This window comes from Palaemon carinicauda, chromosome 13 (assembly GCF_036898095.1).
Source record: "Palaemon carinicauda isolate YSFRI2023 chromosome 13, ASM3689809v2, whole genome shotgun sequence".
Taxonomy (NCBI): Eukaryota; Metazoa; Arthropoda; class Malacostraca; order Decapoda; family Palaemonidae; genus Palaemon; species Palaemon carinicauda.
Genome location: NC_090737.1, coordinates 57,381,588 through 57,396,888, shown reverse-complemented (window position 1 = coordinate 57,396,888; position 15,301 = coordinate 57,381,588). Strand labels below are relative to the sequence as shown.

The 15,301-nt window shown below is 49.5% G+C and overlaps 1 long non-coding RNA gene across 1 annotated transcript in view; it reads right to left on the bottom strand.

The window, feature by feature from the left end:
* LOC137651952 (uncharacterized) overlaps positions 1-15,301 on the bottom strand; it is an 88,163-nt gene that overhangs the window by 4,675 nt on the left and 68,187 nt on the right. The window contains exon 2 of the long non-coding RNA XR_011046141.1: positions 214-286. This is a non-coding gene — a long non-coding RNA (uncharacterized lncRNA). The remainder of the gene's footprint in view (positions 1-213; positions 287-15,301) is intronic.

Sequence of the window (15,301 nt, the reverse complement as noted above, 5' to 3'; positions counted from 1 at the left end):
GGATTTCGGAGCACATGGGGAGATCGGTAAGAACCAAAATACCGTTAAGTAAAAAACCAATTTCCGCTATTTATGACCACGCATTTAAATCTGGTCATGCCATTTCTATTGAAAATTTCAAAATTACGGACAGAAATAGTAACGTCAGCCAGCTGAGAATCTTGGAGTCCTTATATATCTTTAAGACAAAACCCAACTTGAATGAGGGCTTACCTGTTCAGTTACCGGTGACCCATTGATCCGTTTGGTCTGTGGGTTGCTGGTCTGGATGGGTGGTCATCATCTCCTGCGGGTGACTAGGTATATTAGTTATTAAGACTTTTATATAGTTGTGTGTAATGTCTTTTTTTTCAAGGTTTTATGTTCCTTGATTGGTTGATTTTAGAACTAGTTGATCAATTCATGAAAGTGTATCTTCCTAACTATGTACTTAGAATGACTTTATTAATTTTATCAATTTTACATATGATAATTGCAGATAGGCTGAAGATGACATAAGTTATGTCGAAAGCTCCCGAATAAAGATGATGATAGCAGCATTGACTATTTTATTCCTACTTAAATTGTGATTCCCAAGAGGAACCCATCTATCAACTATATATATATATATATATATATATATATATATATATATATATATATATATATATATATATATATATATATATATATATATATATATTTTAAAGGGTAAAATCCACAGGAAACAGGAAAGGAAAAGACCAGGTACCAAGCGCTTTCGTGTATTACGTACACTTCTTCAGGGTACAAAGTGTACCCTGAAGAAGTGTAAGTAATACACGAAAGCGCTTGGTACCTGGTCTTTTCCTTTCCTGTTTCCTGTGGATTTTACCCTTTAATATATGTCACGTGCATTTTTTTGACTGATAAGTGATATATATATATATATATATATATATATATATATATATATATATATATATATATATATATATATTTATATATATATATATATATATATATATATATATATATATATATATATATATTTATATATATATATATATATATATATATATATATATATATATATATATATATATATATTTATATATATATATATATTTATATATATATATATATATATATATATATATATATATATATAAATAAGAAAAAGTAAGTTAAAGGACAAAAATTGATGGCAGTCAAAAATAGGCGGGGAGGAAGAGTGGATACAACCGGTCTCCATCCGAGGTAGAAGTAAATCGAGCTAAATCACCGGTTTGTGAGTGGGAGCGGTGGCAAGTTAACCCCCCTATTCCCATCTAACTAGCGGTGTGGGTAGTTAACCCTAGCTAAATTTTAATATCTCCTTATTTCAGCTTCGCAGAAAGTAATACCCCTAAATAAATAGTGTAGGTTTGTATTCCAGTTACGGAACAAACCAATTTTAAGGTGAGTAATAACTGATAACATGGCAACATCATAGTCTGATTTCTCAGTAGAGTACAATATATGGGATTTTCACTGAAAATTGGCTTCTTCGTGTTCTTAATTTAGTACTGTATAGATAAATTTTTGGTATTTAGACATGGAATAATAGGGAATTTAATATTCTACATGCTGTACATTTATTTTAAGAAAAAGCAAAAACTTTTATATGAAATTCATGGGCAATAATTGATAATTTATGAGTGTTCTGAATTGTCAGACAATATAGTGTAACCATGCCTTACCTGGACACTTTGCCTTTGTAGGTGTACCCTTCATCTTAGTTTTGCCTTTCATACTAAGGGGAAGAGTCTTGCTGACCCGTAGCAAGGACTGCCCAGGTCCTGATGAATTGACTCTGTCAATGGACTTCCTCTTCCCAGATGTTGATGGATGGGCGCTATCAGACGGCCTCTTGCTACTAAGTGATGGTTTGACTGTCATCTTTTTCGGACAGGAGTGTCTTTCCTTCTCCTTCAATGCGACAGCCTCATTGCCTTCATCATGGGACAACATGTACTCCCTGAAAGAAAATGACAAATTCGTAGATGATTGTATTTTTCCTAACTATACAAACCTTAGCTATTTGATAGGGGTATTACTTTCGGCGTAGCTCAAATGACAAGCCATTAATTTCTAACGAGGGTTAACTACCCACACCGCTAGTTAGCAGGGGTAGTGGAGGTTAGCTTGCTAATGCTCCCCCTCACACACCTGTGATTGAGCTCACTTTGCTTGGAGGTAGACTTCAAGGGGAATAGGGTTGGTGGGTAAGTTTGCTTACATAGCTAAAGTTTGTTTAGTATGGAAAAATACAAATTATCTACGAATTTGTCATTTGTTCCGTAACTGGAATACAAACCACGCTATTTAATAGGGGTGACTCACCCATTAGGAAGGGTGGATGTGGCAACCAATCAAGCTTTTGGCTTTTACCCTGGGGCTCCTTATCTGAGTGTATCAGTACTAAAAAAATAAGGAGTCCCTGCGCCTCGCTAAAACCTTGTTACTCAATGTTCGCGGCCTACGCAAGCTGTGTGTTGAGGTATGTAGAAGTGTGACTGCCCAGGTAAAGTTATTCCGAGTTCTTTAGAAGGAAAAACTGTGCAACAAGGACTTTCCCAATACTACCTCGTCAGGGTAGGGGACGCAACAGTATTAGTCTTAATACTAGGTATACAAGGGAGCATGGTTTCCCTGCAGTGGTTAGAGGTCAGCTAAGCAGAAAACCCAGGATGCTGCTTTCCGAGGGGAGAATGAAGAAAAGAATACGGGCCAGTGAAACCTTTTAATTCACACAGACTAAAACCGGGTAACAATGCCCTCAACCTTTTTCTACTTGTCCAATAAGGAGCTTAAGGGTTTAAACCAGCTGTTGTGCAGCCACCAAGGGACCGATAGAGACCGTATCGAGTTTCCTGTGGGTCAAGTCTTGCAGGTAGTGGGATGTGATCGTGGTGTGACGCCTCCACATCCCAGCTTGAAGATCCTGCTTCACTAAGAAGTTTCTCTTGTATGCCAGGGACGTAGCTACGCCCCTGACATCGTGAAGTCTTAGCGAAGCTACGGCTTTGTGGAATATGTTGGCATGTGGTTGTCTGAGTAGATTGTGTTGTGGAGGGAGTTCTCTTGGGGGCTCCATTAGGGGCTGCAGAAAGTCCAGAAACTATTCTGCGTGATGCCATAGCAGATCTATGAGGGTCATTGAAAGATTAACCGATTTTCTAGTCTTGTTGAGTACCCTCCTCATCAGACAGAATGGGGGAAAGGCGTAAACGTCGATGTTGTCCCACCGTTGTTGGAATGCATCTTGCCAGAGAGCCTTGGGGTCTGGGACTGGGGAACAATACGGCGGGAGCCTGAAGCTCAGGGGCGTTGCAAAGAAGTCCACAGTCGAAGAACCCCATAAAGTCAGGACTTTGTTGGCTACTATATGATCCAAAGACCACTCGGTACTCATTATCTGAGATGCTCTGCTCAGGTTGCCGGTGAGTACATTCCTATTGCCTGGAATGAAGCATGCTATTAGTGGTATCGAGTGGATTTCGGCCCATCTCAGTATCTCTCTTGCTATATGGGATAGCTGCTGCGAAAAAGTACCTCATTGCTTGTTGATGTAAGCCACTACTGTGGTTTTGTCACTCATCACCACCACTGAGTGGCCTGCCAGGAACTGTTTGAACTGTTGAAGGGCCAAAAAGATGGCCTTCATCTCTAGATTTATGTGGAGGTACTTTTCTGAACCTGACCAGAGGCCTCAGGTCGTGTGGTGCAGCACGTGGGCCTCCACCATTTTTTTGAAGCATCTGAGAACAGCATCAAATCCGGGGGGAGGACGAGAAGGTCCACTCCCTTTCGTAGATTCTCGTCTGTCACCCACCACTGGAGGTCTGTCAGTTCCGCTGATCCCATGGGGATCCGGATGTCCGGGGAGTCGTGAGCTTGATTCCAACGGGACTTGAGTTGCCATTGGAGGGATCTCATCCTGAGGCAACCATTGGGAACTAGACGGGCCAGCGATGCAAGCTGACCGAGGAGACGTAACCACTTTTGGGCTGGAAGTTTTTCTCGTCTGAGGAAAGGTCTTGCGACCTTTCTCAGCCTTGTTATCCTCTCATCTGATGGGAAGGCTTTGTGGAGAGGGATGTCTATGATCATGCCTAAGTATACCAGTCCCTGTGTAGGAAGCAGAAAAGACTTCTCGAGATTTACCATGATCCCCAGATCCTGGCAAAGTCTCAGAAGTTTGTCTAGGCTGAATCTTAAGTGCATCCTTGAAGACGGATGGACTGGGATCTGGAAGTACGAGTCCTATAGATCCAGTGTACACATGAAGTCTTGAGGTCTTACTCCTAGTCTGACCGTGTCTGCCGTCTCCATGTTGAACGGAGTTTGTTTGACAAACTTGTTCAGGGCTGAGAGGTCAATGACTTGTCTCCAGCCTCCAGATGCCTTTCTTACATGAAAGAGTCAACTGAAGAAGCCTGGGGACCCGTCGAGGACCTCTTGGAGAGCGCCCTTCTTCAACAGGGTTTGGACTTCTGCCCGAAGGGCTTGACCCCTTGCCGATTGTTGTCAAGGGAGTCTAATTACACTGGATTCCTGGTCAGGGGAGAAAGAAATGTTATGAACGGGACGCAATATCCTAGACGGATCACGGAGATTGTCCAGGAATCGGCCCCAGGTTGCTTCCACCTTTCTGGGCAACTTTGTAGGCATCCCCCCACTGGTGAAAACGCAGGGGGAGTGCCTATCCTAGCGTTTGTGGCCTCGGCTGCTCCCTCTAGGATTCTTTCCTCCCCTGTAGGTGTTTTTGCCTTTCCTGTCCTTGACAGGAAAGGGCTTAGACACCACGGTCTTCGCTGCTGTTTTTGTCGTCACGGTCTTGGATGGACTGGACTGCTGGGGTGCTGAAGGTTTATAGATCTTAGTTGTTAAAGCCCTACGGAGGAGGGAGTCTCGATAAGACTTCCTCCACCTCTCAGCAGCAAGTACCACGTCCTTAGTCTCAAACAGATGGGCCCCCTCTATGGAGGAATGTCTGAGCCTATTTTTCTCGACGCTTGGGACCTGTTGGTGTATCCTCTCAGACACTGCACCTCGACATTTCAAGATGGTGTTTGCCCACTTGTTCGAGAATTGGTGGGCAAGAAACTCGATCAAGCGAGTGCCTGAGAGTAAGAAGGTCTCAATTTCTTTCCTGGTACTCTTCTTGGAAAAATCCTTGGATTGTATCAGGATACCTAAGGTCCCTAACCAGGTGTCCAGCCACAAAGTAGCTTGCATCGCATACTTGGTGACCTTTTCCTGGTTAAGGACCTCGGTTGCTGAGAATGAGACCTGCCGGCTGGAGAGTGTCTCAAGTGGGACTCCCCTGCTTAGCTCTTCTAGAGAGTAGTGAAGAGGAAGAGCTGAACTGGGTTCCTCCAGGCTCTCAAAGTACCTCCTTTGCTGTAGGCGAGGAGGTGGGAGGTGCTTGTTCGTAGTGCCAGCACAGTTGAAGGAGGCAAACTCGGAGAGCTGTTGGGAGATCTTGTCCTCGGTACTCTTCAACCAATGAAACCAGGGCACGGCTGCATTGGTCTTTGAGGGTTTCTGAGTACCAAAGACGCAGTCTAATACCGTGTCTTTGCCCTCCCGAGGGGATATCTCCAGGTCGGAAAACCCATTGAGAACCCTCATTAGAGTCAGAACCTGCCAGAATGCATGTTCTGATTCTTGTTGGTCTCCTCCTGATGTAGTACTCAAGCGAAGTCTCCTTCTATCCCCAAGAGCTCTTCTGAGGCGAGTTGCAGACATTCCTTGATTAGCTGGTTGTCTCTGTTCTACCCCTAGTGGGGGACTTTGGTAGAGTTTTGGAGTCTTTGGACTCCTTCCGAGGAAGGAGATAAGACTCCAACATCGAAGGTCTGTGTGTCATGTCCTTCCTGGTCTCAGATTGCGGGGAACTCTCCGCATGAAGAGAGGTATCCTCCATTGGTGCGATGAAAGAGTGTCTCTCCTCGCACGGTTTCCTTGGTGATGGATGGTCTTTGTCCAGGGAGGTAGAGTATCCCTGAGAAACTGGAGGAACTGCCCTTGATGGTCTGCACGGAGTCAGCTTCGGCCTCAGGGAAGTAACCATGTCAGAAACTCCTTTTTTCCTCTTCAAAGGGGTAGAGGAAGCCATGGTTCTGTGTCTTAAGTCAGGATCTATAGGTTGCTCTGATGAGCAGTCAGACAGGAAAAGCTTGAAGGCCTGTGTTACAGCTCTGACTAAGGCACTGAACCAAGGCTGCTGACTGACTGATGTGCTGTCAGACAGATCCCCTGAATGGAAAGGGACTGAAGGTTCCTTACAAAGAGTCACTGTAATAGGTGGGTCAGCCTTAGAAGGAAGTTTAAGGATCCTGAACCCCTCTACTTGTGTTTGTTTCCCTTCTCCCACAGGGCGCGCTGGAATGAGTTTGCGGGGAGGGGAATGAGGTGATAGCAACCTTGCCGGATGTAGATCCTGCGCCAATGCCTGTTGGTGCGTGTGCTCACACGTGGGAGAATATTGGCATGCGCGCGGGGGAGAATATTGGTGCGCGCACGGGAGAGAATATTGGCGCGCGCACGGGGGAGAATATTGGCGCGTGCACGGGGGAGAATATTGGCGCGCGCAGGAGAAGATTGGCGCACACGGGAGAATATTGGCGCGTGCAGGCAGAAGAATATTGGCGCGCACACGCAGAAGAATAGTGGCGCGCGCAGGGGTGCGCAGGAGAATCCTGGCGTGCGGGACAGTACTGGCGTGCGTGCGTAGGTGAGAGTTCGTGCTCGCGTCTCTTTGCGTGTGAGATATTTGGCGCGCTGGTGAGCACAAATGTCAAGGAGAGCGCCGGCGCGCCGGTGAGAGTTGGCGTGTAGGTGAGGGCTGCAATGTGATTGCCACCTGACCTACAGTGTTCTTTTACACTGGAGAATAATCCCGTACAGGCATTCATTGGCGCGCAAGTCGGCGCACGGGCTGGCGCGCAGGCAATGAAAGGTGCACAGGCTGGCGCGCAGGAGAGTGCTGACGAGTAGGAGAGCGTTGGTGCGCAGGAGAGCGCGGGCGCGTAGGAGAGTAAGGGCGAGCATGAGAACGCTGGCACGCAGTAGAGTGCTGGCGGGTAGGAGAGCGTTAGCGCGCAGTTGAGCGCTGGCGCGTAGGAGATCATGGACATGTTGGAGCAAGATGGCGCTGGCGTGCAGGAGATCGTGGGCGCGCAGGAGTGCATGCACAGCTGAACGTGGGCACGTGGCGCGCAGGAGAGCGCTGACGTGCAGGCAAACGTTGGCATGCAGGCGCATGAGTTTGCTGCCTTCTGTGAAGGCGAGCATGTGAAGGGGCACACTGAAGCACTATAGAGTGACGAGCAGCTGGTGAGCACTGGAGGTCTGTCGGATGGCGAGCTGCAGGGTGATGGCTCGCAGCTGCGCACTTTGGTAGAGCTACAGTAGGCTCTACCGGTCACAGGAATGGTGATGGCAGGTCGGTAGGTCTGGAGGATGGATGGTCGGCGTGCCCTTTGTAAGGGCGACCACCCACCGAAGGGGATCGCAAACGATTGGCAGAGATGTCCAGGACCAAAGTCACAAGACTGATTGCAGGAGCAGTGATGATTGATATATGAAGGTCTGAATGCTGCGAAGGCTCCTCTGCAGGGGACGGCAGCAACGACGATGAACCAAAGAGGCGCCTCTTCACCGGTGGTGAAGGGAGACCTCTAAGGCGAAGTGGAAGGCATGCCTTACGACGGATGTGCCCTCTGGGGGCCGTTGGATCAGCAAGCTGACCGTGCGCCGCAGCAGTCCTCCAAAGAGGAGTCTCTATATGTGAACTCCCCTGAGGGGGAGAAACACTTGAAGGAGACACAGACATTAAACTTAGTTTCCCCTTGGAGGATGATCAGGAACGGGGGAAACTAAGTCGGCAGCAACCGCTGTTGAGTCTGGAATGGCAGAGGAGATGGATGAAAACGCATGAGACACCTCTGACACAACAACGTCGACAAGGGTAAGGGGTTCTACCTTTGACGGCGACGATGATTGCTTACCAGAAGCACCCATGTGGATGAACTGCAGCAAGGCTTCCTTGGAGGGCGGAGCCATAAGCCCCAAGGAAGACCAAATCTGTAAGAGGGGAGTTAGTGACAAGGCCTCACCAGGGGGGAGAGGTTGGGCTGCTTCGCTAGGGGAAGCAACATCATCTCTCGAGAACCGGGGTTGGCCGATAATAACTTGGTCTACGCTACTACTCGACGGTTTCTTGTAAGAGACCGAATGAGTAGGAGCTTCGGAGGAGGGTCGGGAGACGGAAGAAAAGGCCTTGGGTTTTTCTTCCTTCAAAGAAAACCTTTGAAGGAGAAATATCCCGCTTCGAGTTCATCTTCCGCCGTCGCGCAAACCTCTCCCTCTGGGAGGAAGACCACTCCCCACACTCATCCCACTTATTAACACTATCACACCGTTGACCTCTGCTTGAAGGACGAAGCGTTTGAGGATCAGTCTCCACTGCCGACATATATGTCCCAAAAGACAGCCGGAGAGTCCAGGGTAGGTGCGCATGGTCGCAGAACTCAACTTCACACACACACACATACTAAGAGAAAAAAGAAAAAACAAGTCATTAATGGCTGTCAATATTTGGCGAGGATGAAGAGCGGCAACGTCCGTTCACTATCCGACCTGAAAGCAAAGTGAGCTCAATCACAGGTGTGTGAGAGGGAGCACTAGCAAGCTACCCTCCCCTACCCGCGCTAACTAGCGGTGTGGGTAGTTAACCCTTGTTAAAAATTAATGGCTCGTCATTTCAGCTACGCCAAAAGTAATTTGACAAATTCGTAGATAATTTGTATTTTTCCTAACCATACAAACCTTATCTATTTGATAGGGGTATTACTTTCGGCGTAGCTGAAATGATGAGCCATTCAAATTTTAACGAGGGTTTACAAACCCCCCCCACCCCCCCTCACACACACCTGTGCTTGAGCTCACTTTGCTTGGAGGTAGGACTTGAAGGGGGATAGGGCTGGTGGGCAAGTTTGATTAAATAGCTAAGGTTTGTATACTGTAGTTAGGAAAAATACAAATTATCTACAAATTTGTCATTTGTTCCGTAACTGACTTACAAACCCCACTACTTAATACGGGTTACTCACCCATTAGGAAGGATGGAATGTCCCAGCCAGTACTGGCTTTTGGCTTTGCCTGGGGGCTAATTATTTGAGTGTGTCAGCACTCAAAAATAAGGAGTCCCTGCACCTCGCTAGAACCTTGCTACGCAATGACTGCGGCCTACGCAATCTGTGTGTGAAGGTATAATACAGTGTGACTCGTCCAAGGAAGTTGACCTGTAGTCCTTTAGATGGAAACTTTAGGCTAGAACTCTCCCAATACCACCTCGTCAGGGTATGGGGACGTGACAGTATTAGCTTAATACTAGGAACACAAGGAAACATGGTTTACCTGCAGTGGTTTGAGGTCACCTGTGCAGAGAACCCAGGATGCTGCTTTCCCCAAGAGAGGGGAAGATGAAGAAAAAAATAAGGGCCAGACAAACCTTTTCATTCATGCAACTAAGACCGGGTAACAATGCCCTCCACCTTCTGCTACTTGTCCAATAAGGAGCCTGAAGTTTTAAACCAGCTGTTGTGCAGCCACCACAGGGCCGATAGAGAACGTATCGAGCCCCCTGTGAGTCACGTCTTGCAGGTAGTGGGCTGTGAAGGTCGTCTGACGCTTCCACACCCCAGCCTAAAGAACCTGCGTCACTGAGAAATTCTTTTTGAAGGCCAGGGACGTAGCTACGGCTAGGGCGACGTGACGGAAGAGGGTCTGGATTCAGGGACAGATGAATCACCCTACGAATCCATGCCGAGATGGTATTCTTGGTGACCCTCCTCTTAGTCCTCCCAGTGCTATCAAACAACGCTTGCACCTGAGGACAGACTGCAGCCATTCTTTTGAGATATAGCCACAAGCTCCTTACTGAGCACAGCAGGAGATGGTCTAGGTCATCTGTTACAGAACGGAGACTCGAAATCTGGAAGGAGTTGAACAGAGGGTCCGCCACCCCAGGATTCTGAGTCTTAGCAGTAAACTCAGGGACAAATTTGAACGTCACCTCCCCCCATCCCCTTGAATGGGCGATGTCATACCATGAAGTTCACTGACTTGCTTGGCCGAATCCAAAGTTAGTAGGAACACCGTCTTCCAAGTTAGGTGGCGATCTGAAGCCGGGAGTAATGGTTCATAGGGAGATCTCTTAAGAGACCTGAGAACTCGAACCACGTTCCATGGAGGAGGTCTCACTTCCGACTGAGGGCAGGTAAGTTCATAACTTCGTATGAGTAGGGAAAGTTTCAGCGAAGAAGAAATGTCCATTCCTTTGAGCCTGAAGGCTAGACTTAAGGCTGAGCAATAGCCTTTCACCGCCAAGACTGAAAGGCGCATTTCTTCTCGTAAATACACGAGGAACTCCGATATTGTTGGAATAGTGGCATCGAGTGGAGAGATACCCCTTCCACGACACCAACCACAGAAGACTTTCCACTTTGCCTGGTAGACAGATACGGATGATTTTCGCAGATGTCCAGACATCCTGAGCGCAACTTGTTGCAAAAATCCTCTCTCAGCGAGGAGATGCTGGATAGTCTCCAGGCGTGAAGTCGTAGCGAAGCTACGGATTTGTGGAGGATGTTGGCATGTGGTTGTCTGAGTAGATCGTGTCGTGGAGGGAGTTCTCTCAGAAGTTCCGTTAGGAGTTGCAGAAGGTCTGGAAACCATTCCGCGTGATGCCATAGCGGAGCTACGAGGGTCATTGAAAGATTGACCGATATCCTGGTCTTGTTGAGCACCCTCCTCCTCAGACAGAACAGGGGAAAGGCGTACACGTCGATGTTGTCCCACCGTTGTTGGAATGCATCCTGCCAGAGCGCCTTGGGATCCGGGACTGGGGAGTAGTACAGCGGAAGCTTGAAATTCAAGGCTATTGCGAACAGATCTACAGTTGAGGAACCCCACAAAGTCAGGACTTTGTTGGCTACTAGATGATCCAAAAACCACTCGGTACTCACTATCTGAGACGCTCTGCTCAGATTGTCGGCGACCACATTCCTCTTGCATGGGATGAAACGTGCCGATAGTAGAATTGAGTGGATTTCGGTCCATCTCAGTATCTCTACTGCAAGATAGGATAGCTGCATCAAAAAGGTACCTCCTTGCTTGTTGATGTAAGCCACTACTATGGTTTTGTCACTCATCACCACCACAGAGTGTCCCGCCAGGTATTGTTAGAACTGTTGAAGGATAAAGAAAATGGCCTTGATCTCTAGAAGATTTATATGGAGGCACTTTTCTGATTCTGACCACAGGCCTGAGGTCCTGTGGTGCAGAACGTGGGCTCCCCACCCTTTCTTTGAGGCGTCCGAAAACAGCATCAAATCCGGGTGGAGGACAAGAAGATCCACTCCTCTTCGTAGGTTCTCGTCTGTCACCCACCACTGGAGGTCCGTTCGTTCCGCAGGTCCCATAGGGATCATGACGTCCGGGGAATCGTAACCTAGATTCCACCGTGACTTGAGTTGCCACTGGAGGGATCTCATCCTGAGGCGACCGTTGGGAACTAGACGAGCCAAAGATGAGAGGTGACCGAGGAGACGTAACCACGATTGGGCTGGAAGCTCTTCTCGTCTGAGAAAAGGGCTTGCGACCTTCCACAGCCTTGCTATCCTGTCATCTGATGGGAAGGCTTTATGGAGATTGGAGTCTATAATCATGCCTAGGTATACCAGTCTTTGATTGGGAAGCAGAGAAAACTTCGAGATTTACCATGATCCCTAGATCCTGGCAAAGTCTCAGAAGTTTGTCTCGGTGTTGAAGAAGGGATGACTCCGAGTCTGCTAGGATCAGCCAGTCACCCAGATAACGGAGGAGATGGATGCCGATCCTGTGTGCCCACGACGATATTAGGGTGAACACTCGGTTGAAAACCGGAGGTGCTGTAGAGAGACCGAAACACAGCACCTTGAACTGGTACTCCTTGCTGTCTAGGCTGAATCTTAAGTACTTCCTTCAAGACGGATGGACTAGGATCTGGAAGTACGCGTCCTTCAGATCCAGTGTACACATGAAGTCTTGTGGTCTCACTGCAAGTCTGACTGTGTCTGCGGTCTCCATGCTGAACGGAGTTTGTTTGACAAACTTGTTCAGAGCCGAGAGGTCGATGACTGGTCTCCAGCCTCCAGACGCCTTCTTTACAAGAAAGAGTCGACTGAAGAAGCCTAGGGACCCGTCGAGGACCTCTTGAAGAGCGCACTTCTTCAACATGGTCTGGACTTCTGCCCAAAGGGCCTGCCCTCTTGCTGATCCCATGGCAAGGGAGCTCAATGACACTGGATTCGTTGTCAGGGGAGGTAGAGATGTTGTGAACAGGACGCGATATCCCTGACTGATTACGGCAATCGTCCAGGAATTGGCCACGAGTTGCTGCCACCTGTCTGCGCAACTTTGTAGGCTTCCCCCCACTGGTGGACATGCAGAGGGACTGCCAATCCTAGCGTTTGCGGCCTCGGCTGCTCCCTCTAGGATTTTTCCCTCCCCTGGAGGACTTTTTGCCTTTCCTGTCCTTGACATGAAAGGGCTTAGACACCACTGTCTTCGCTGCCGTTGTCGGTTTTGTGGTCTTGGTAGGACGGGGCTGCTGGGGCGCTGGAGGCTTATAGGGCTTGGATGTGAAAGCCCTATGTAGGAGGGAGTCTTGGTGGGACTTCCTCCACCTCTCAGCAGCATGCTCCACGTATTTAAGCTCAAACAGATTCGTTCCCTCCACGGAAAAATGTCCGAGCTTGCTCATCTCAGTAGTAGGGACCTTCTGATGGAACCTCTCAGCCACCGCATCCCGATGTTTCAGGATGGTGTTCGCCCACAAGTTTGAGTCTTGGTGGGCCAGAAACCCGATCGTGCGAGTGCCTAAGAGTAGAAAGGTCTCCATAGCTTTCCTAGTACATTCTTTGGAGAAATCCTCCGAACATATCAGGATACCTAAGGTCCGTAACCAGATATCCAGCCACGAAGTGGCCTGCATAGCACACTTCACAACCTTCTCCTGATCAAGGATCCCAGTCACCGAGAATGAGACCTGCCGTTTGGAGTCTCTCTCAAGAGGGACTCCCCTGGTAAGCTCATCCAAAGAATGGTGAAGGGGAAGAGCTAAACAAGGCTCCTCCAAGATCTCGAAGTACCTCCTCTGCTGTACGCGAGGAGGTGGGAGAAGCTTGTTACCAGCACTGTATCAGCTGGAGGAGGCTAACTCAGAGAGCTGGACTGCGATTTTGTCCCTGGTACTCTTAACCCCCTGAGACCAGGGCAGAGCCGCACTGGCCTTAGAAGGTTTTTGAGTCCCAAATACTCAGTCCAAGACCGTGTCTTTGCCCTCTCGAGGGGGAATCTCTGTGTCAGCAAACCCATTGAGAGTCCTCATAAGGGTCAGAACCTGCCAAAATGCATGTTCTGACTCCTGTAGCTCTCCTCCGGATGCTGGACTCGCAGCGAAGTCTCATGTCCCCAAAGGCTCTTCTTGAGGAGAATCGCAGACGTTCTCCGAGTGACTGGCTGGCTCCGTCCTAAGTCTTGTCGAGGATTTCGGTACTGTTTTAGAGTCCTTCGGCTCTCTCCTGGGAGGGATGCAGGACTCCAACAACGACGGAGGTAGGCTCTTCTCCGCCCCTACCCGAGAAGACTTTCCAACGCGAGGAGGGGTTTCCCTCACTGGTGCGATGGGGGAACGTCTCACCTCACATGATTCCCTTGAGGATGGGAAATCGTCGTCCAACAGGGAGGGAGAATAAAGTTGGGGGGGAGGGATACTGCCTCAGAGGCTTACGAGGAGACAGCTTGGTCCTCGGAAAAGTCACCGCGTCTGAAACTCTTTTTCTCTTCAGGGGGGTAGACGCAGCCAAGGATTTGTGGCCCAATTGAGAGAAAACCGGCTTGGCAGCCTGTGTAACCGCTCTGATCAGTGTCCAAAACCTCAGCTGCTGGCTAATAGCTGCGCTGTCAGACACTCACTCTGGAGGGACAGGGATCGACCGATCACTGGGAGGAGTTTACATAGGGGGGTCGCCTGAAAAGAAAATGAAGAAAATGAAGAAAAGGAAGAAATGTCCCTGGACCTTTCAGGAACCTTCCCCTCTACCGGGAAGCCCGCTGTTCTGCGCTTGCGGGGTGGGGGGAATACGGCGATGGCGACCTTGTCATGCGTTGTCCTGCAGCCTCGTGCGCGGGAGGGTATTGGCGATCACACGGGGAAGCGCGCTGGGGAATACCCGGGGTTGCGCTCGCGCGTGCGGGGGACTGCTGATGAGCGCGCGCATTGCGAGGGCAAGCGATGGCACGTAAAGCGTGCGCAGGAGGCTGATTGTGCGCTCGCGCACTCGCAGGTGAATGTTTGCGCGCGCGGGCGCCCAAGATCAGGATGAAGGGCCCGTGGGCGTGCGGGCGAGAGATCGCGCGCCACAGAAGAAATGTCGTAGGGCGCGAGCGCGCAGTAGCAATCTGTGTCCGTTGGCATGCCTCTAGTGGGCGCACATCAGGCTGGCGATGTATCACTGCTGTGGGAGATGGGCGTGGGCACGCAGGGCGCGAGCGCGCATCCTCGTGGGTGCATGTAGGTGACAGCGCGTGATTGCTCGCTGGCGAGGGATGGCGCGCAGGTGAAGGTAGACGGCGCGTTGGCGAGTATAGGAAGCCTTAAACTTCCCTACTGCACCCAGATCCGAGGATCGTGGGCGCGCAGGATATCGTTGGCGCGGAGAGCGCTGGCGTGCTGTTGAGCGGTGGCGCGCAGGAGAATGTTGGCGCGCATGGCGGGCAGCAGGTTGAGGGCGCGCAGTGGCGTGCTGGCGATCAGGTGAGCGCTGGTGCACTTTAGCATGAACATCGGCATCAGGTGTGCGCTGGCGCACAGGTGAGCGCTAACGCGCATTATTAGGAACATTGGCAGCAGGTGCGCGCTTTATCAGCAACAGTAGGAGAGCACCTCAGAGAGGTCAGTTGAACGTTGGCACGCATGCTTGGCATGGCGCATAAGGGACGTATGCGCTAATGTGCGCATACGCCCTTGTTGCCCCGAAGGGACCGGTGCCTGTTTTATAAAAACAGGTTTAGTTGGTGCCCACAGCGCATCAGTAGCCTGGAATGGCGACGGCAGGTCAGCAAGTCTGACAGGTGGAAGGTCGGCGTGTCCTTTACAAGGACGACCTTCCACCGAAGGGGATCGCGAACGATCCGCAGAGACATCCAGGGTTGTAGCAGGAACAGTAGGAGATCTATGACGAGG